This window comes from Xiphophorus couchianus, chromosome 24 (assembly GCF_001444195.1).
Source record: "Xiphophorus couchianus chromosome 24, X_couchianus-1.0, whole genome shotgun sequence".
Lineage (NCBI taxonomy): Eukaryota > Metazoa > Chordata > Actinopteri > Cyprinodontiformes > Poeciliidae > Xiphophorus > Xiphophorus couchianus.
In genome coordinates this window covers 6,010,230-6,016,229 of record NC_040251.1, presented here as the reverse complement: position 1 = coordinate 6,016,229, position 6,000 = coordinate 6,010,230, and positions in this window count along the sequence as shown.

Genomic DNA, 6,000 nt, shown 5'->3' with positions numbered 1-6,000 from the left:
TTTATTTTTTAAGTTTAAACCCGGATTGCAATCGTCTCTGTTGCTCTGAGCGTTTCACTGGGGGAGTAAATTTGTTCCTAAAAGATAAGTTTGTAACAGATATTTTAATAGTTGATGCAGTTAAAGCCGGCAGCGTGCGGACCAATAACACACCTGGCGCCTCTGCGAGTTGAAGCCCGCGCTGCCACTGCTTGATCTCAGCACAGATCACACGCCTCTCAAACTGGACGCAGGCTGACCTGTATGGATATTTACATCAACTTCCTGTGAGGAATCATGTTTCTTTGGAGAACTTTACATCAAGGTAGGAGTTTAAACACACCGTGTTAGCTCTGGTTGCACAGCTCTATGTGAACGTAGGAATAACTTGTAGTCGTTGTCAGAGGTGCGTTTAGGAGCAGTGAGAATGATTTATCTTTGTGTACGACCTTCACATCTCAACGTGCTGCCCAGCGTGTGGCGCTGTCTTCCCAGTAAAGTTCACGTCTGTGTTCCGGTTGGTCGGAGCGTTAGCGGTTAACGAACCAGCGCTAACCTCATCGTGCAGGTTCAGTCGGTGAGGAGCTTTCACGCTCGCCTCGTAGTCACGCTTCATGCTGGTTTTATATTATTTTTAGTTTTATTTTTCCAGGTACATAATGCAACAAACCATATCAAATGCTTTGTCCACTTAGTCAGAGTTAATGTGAGATCTGAAAATCTCATCCCTTAAAGTTGAGCAACCAAAACAGTTTCTGTGGCTCTTATTAAAACTCAACAGACAGAAATGTTAGAGCTGCTAAAGCCACATTAGCAGCATTGAATTAAATCTCCGTTTGTTGCTCATCTCTGCTCAGTGCAGCAGATTGAACTCATCCTGCAGGGCCGGTCCAAGGCTGCATGAGGCCTGGGGCAGAATCTGACCTAGGGGCCCCTCTTGCTGCTAAAACCATCAGCACCTCTAACAGCTTCTGGGTTTATTTAATCTGGGAGAGAGAGAGTAGATTAACTGGCCAACCTAAAAACAATCAGTTATAATTGCAGTTTATTAATTTGTATTTGTGAACAAACAGCTCAAAGTCACAGCATCAGATTGTTGCTACGGTAACAAAACAATCTATGAGTATTGTTCTTTGAACTTTTACAAAGTAAACTTGCCAGCTCCTTAAAATCCTAAATTTAAATGTTAAACAATTTAAATAGTTTAATTTATTTATGATGAAACCATCCACTCCATGACATGCTGGCCTTCAGCCACAGACTTATTTTGCCAAAGTGCAGCACAGAGCGCCACAGAAAGTCATTTCTGCCTGTTGCCATCAGGCTTTATCAATAAAATATATTCTGTTCTATAACCTGGGTCCAACTCGTTTACCTCAACTCATGACAGAAATATTGTCCTGTTTTTTATTTCATTCTTTTTTAATTACGGGGGTAGCAGCTTCAGAAGGGAGGCCCAGTCTTCCCTCTCCAGCCTCTTGTTCCAGATCCTCCAGGGGAATCCCGAGGCGTTCCCAGGCCAGTAGAGGAACATCGTCCCTCCAGCGTGTCCCGGTTTTCCCCTCCTCCTGGTGGGACCTGAACTCCTCACCAGGGAGGCGTCCAGGAAGCATCCTGACCAGATGCCCAAGCCACCTCAACTGGCTCCTCTCGATGTGAAGGAGCAGCAGCTCTATTCTGAGTCCCTCCCGGATGACTGAGCTTCTCACCCTATCTCTAAGGGAGAGCCCAGCCACCCTGGGGAGAAAACCCATTTCGGCCGCTTGTATCCTCGATCTCATTCTTTCGGTCATGACCCAAAGCTCATGACCATAGATGAGGGTGGGAACGTAGATCGACCGGTAAATCGAGAGCTTCGCTTTTTGGCTCAGCTCTCTCTTCACCACGACGGACCGGTACAGCGCCGCGTCACGGCAGACGCTGCACCAATCCGCCTGTCGATCTACCGCTCCCTTCTTCCCCCATTCGTGAACAAGATCCCGAGATACTTAAACTCCTCCACTTGGGGCAGGACACCCCCCCTGACCTGGAGAAGGCACTCTACCCTTTTCTGGCTCAAGACCATGATGGCCTCGGATTTGGAGGCACTCATCCTCATCCCGGCCGCTTCACACTCGGCTGCGAACCGATCCAGCGAGAGCTGCAGATCACGACCCGATGAAGCCAAAAGGACCACATCGTCTGCAAAAAGCAGAGATGAGATCCTAAGGCCACCAAATCGGATCCCCTCAACACCTTGGCTGGTCTAGAGATTCTGTCCATGAAAGTGATGAACAGAATCGGTGACAAAGGGCAGCCCTGGCGGAGTCCAACTCTCACCGGAAACGAGCCCGACTTACAACAGGTGTTATGCCCAGAAATGCATGCCTGCCGGAAATTGCATCCCCTGTCGCGGGAGCGCGCATCGCTCTAAACTCTCGTATATTGATGAGAAAACGGACTGAAATATGACCGAAGAGGACATTTTTGAAGATATTCGTAACATTATCACGTTTCTTAATCATGTAAGACATAAAACGGTGGGTTTTATTTCGCAGATTAATTGAAATAAATACGGTTTTTATAGCTTTATTGAAACATCTGAGTCGAACGTTTTTCAGTCAGCGTCTGATGAAAATGTTCTCCGCAGATGGCTTGAAATTCCCCGATTTTTCTTTTGACACAATGGCTTAAAGCATTACAAAACAGAAGCCCGTTGTGTAGAATATTTTATATCACCCTTTACTGTCTAGTCTATTAATGTAGGGGGGATGATTTTAATTTCTGAGCCTGCCAATATTTGTATCCCCTGTCTATTGTCCTGTTGATATGAAACTTTACAGAAGTAGCTCAGAGAACAAGTGTGATTATGTAGAAAAAGTTATTCCACTCATAACTCTGTATTTCTCCATTTAACCAGGGGATGCATTTTACGGCAAGGCCTATCATTAGCCTGCCAAAATATGCATGCCCCCTCTATTTTCCTCAAATGTCATCCTATTGATATGACATTCATACCAGTAGCTAAGAGGATAAGTGTAATTATGTAGAAAAGGTAAAATCCCTCTTGACTCTTTATTTTTTCAAGCTAGGAGGGGGATGCATTTTTTGGCAATATCGAATTTGAGCCTGCCGATATTTGCATGCCATACCTATTTTCCCCAAATATCATCCTATTGATATAAAACTCATACCAGCAGTTAAGGGAACAAATGTGATTATGTAGAAAATGTTATTTCTTTATTATATAAGTTATATAAATTGATTTGTAAACAGACAATGTTCTACATTACATAAGAAATATAAGTAATCATAGTCAAGTATATACAGTACAGACCAAAAGTTTGGACACACAGTTGTGTCCAAACTTTTGGTCTGTACTGTATATATATATATATATATATACTGTATATAAAAACATAAAACCACGGCTGCCCAAATCACGGCAGAATTAAATGTGCACCTCAACTCTCCTGTTTCCACCAAAACTGTCCGTCGGGAGCACCACAGGGCCAATATACACGGCCGGGCTGCTATAGCCAAACCTTTGGTCACTCGTGCCAATGCCAAACGTCGGTTTCAATGGTGCAAGAAGCGCAAATCTTGGGCTGTGGACAACATGAAACATGTATTGTTCTCTGATGAGTCCACCTTTACTGTTTTCCCCACATCCGGGAGAGTTACAGTGTGGAGAAGCCCCAAAGAAGCGTACCACCCAGACTGTTGCATGCCCAGAGTGAAGCATGGGGGTGGATCAGTGATGGTTTGGGCTGCCATATCATGGCATTCCCTTGGCCCCATACTTGTGCTAGATGGGCGCGTCACTGCCAAGGACTACCGAACCATTCTGGAGGACCATGTGCATCCATGTATATATATACACTGCTCAAAAAAATAAAGGGAACACTCAAATAACACATCCTAGATCTGAATGAAAGAAATATTCTCATTGAATACTTTGTTCTGTACAAAGTTCCATTTGCACAACAGCAGGTGAAATTGATTGTCAATCAGTGTTGCTTCCTAAGTGGACAGTTTGATTTCACAGAAGTTTGATTTACTTGGAGTTATATTGTGTTGTTTAAGTGTTCCCTTTATTTTTGAGCAGTATATATATACTGGTATATATATATATATATATATATATATATATTTAAACAGCACTTACTTTAAGCGCAAACACACCACATGAAACCACATCTTGCTGGATGGCATGTTATACTGTTTCACATTTCCACATTGACACTTTCATCCCTTTGCTTCTCATAAATGTCCTTGTTGAGAGGATAAAATGTTAAATTAACATTCTAGTTATCCAATTATGACATTTTTTATTATAATAAACAATAATTGTTCTTGTTTTTCTCACCTTGTTACTTCCAAGCACCTCTTCACATCTTTTTGGGACTCTCCAAGTGAGTTAAGGAAACCTATTGTTATGAATATTCTTTTGTTGAAATTAATGAAAAAAAGTGATTTAATTTTTATGTTAAACCAAAATAAAAATGGTTTGTGTATGCTTTACATTTAGCAAAGATGCATTGTCAGATTTATTTCCTTCAGTATCCTTGCAATAGCGATAATAAAGAAATAACATTTTCTACATAATCACATTTGTTCCCTTAACTGCTGGTATGAGTTTTATATCAATAGGATGATATTTGGGGAAAATAGGTATGGCATGCAAATATCGGCAGGCTCAAATTCGATATTGCCAAAAAATGCATCCCCCTCCTAGCTTGAAAAAATAAAGAGTCAAGAGGGATTTTACCTTTTCTACATAATTACACTTATCCTCTTAGCTACTGGTATGAATGTCATATCAATAGGATGACATTTGAGGAAAATAGAGGGGGCATGCATATTTTGGCAGGCTAATGATAGGCCTTGCCGTAAAATGCATCCCCTGCTAAAATAGAGAAATAAAGAGTTAAGAGTGGAATAACTTTTTCTACATAATCACATTTGTTCCCTTAACTAGTGATATTAGTTTCATATCAGTAGGACAATATTTGAGGAAAATAGATAGGGCATGCATATTTTGGCAGGCTCAACATCCATATTGCCACAAAATGCATCCCCTGCTAACTTGGAGAAATACAGAGTTATGAGTGGAATAACTTTTTCTACAAAATCACACTTGTTCTATGAACTGCTGATATAAGTTTTACATCAATAAGATAATATTTGAGGAAAATAGATAGGGCATGCATATTTTGGCAGGCTCAACATTCATATTGCCACAAAATGCATCCCCTGGTAACATGGATAAATAAAGAGTTTAGAGTGAAATAACTTTTTCTACATAATCAGAGTAGTTGTATGAACTGCTGGTATGAATTTCATAGCAATAGGATAAAATTTGAGGAAAATAGGTAGGGCATGCATATTTTGGCAGGCTAATGATAGGCCTTGCCGTAAAATGCATCCCCTGGTTAAATGGAGAAATAAAGAGTTAAGAGTGGAATAACTTTTCTACATAATCACACTTGTTCTATGAATTGCTGGTATAAGTTTCATATCAGTAGGATAATATTTGAGGAAAATAGATAGGGCATGCATATTTTGGCAGGCTCAACATCCATATTGCCAAAAAATGCATCCCCTGCTAACTTGGATAAATAAAGAGTTTAGAGTGAAATAACTTTTTCTACATAATCAGAGTAGTTGTATGAACTGCTGGTATGAATTTCATATCAATAGGATAATATTTGAGGAAAATAGATAGGGCATGCATATTTTGGCAGGCTCGACATCCATATTGCCAAAAAATGCATCCCCTGGTAACATGGAGAAATAAAGAATTAAAGAGGGATTTCACCTTTTCTACATAATCAGAGATGTTCTATGAATTACTGGTATGGGTTTTATATCGATAGGATAATATTTGAAGAACATGGAGAGGCCATGCATATTTTGGCAGGCTAATAATAGGCTTTGCTGTACATGCATCCCCTGCTTACATGGAGAAATAAAGAGTTAAGAGTGAAATTACTTTTTCTATACAATCACACTTGTTTTATGAACTGCTGGTATACATTT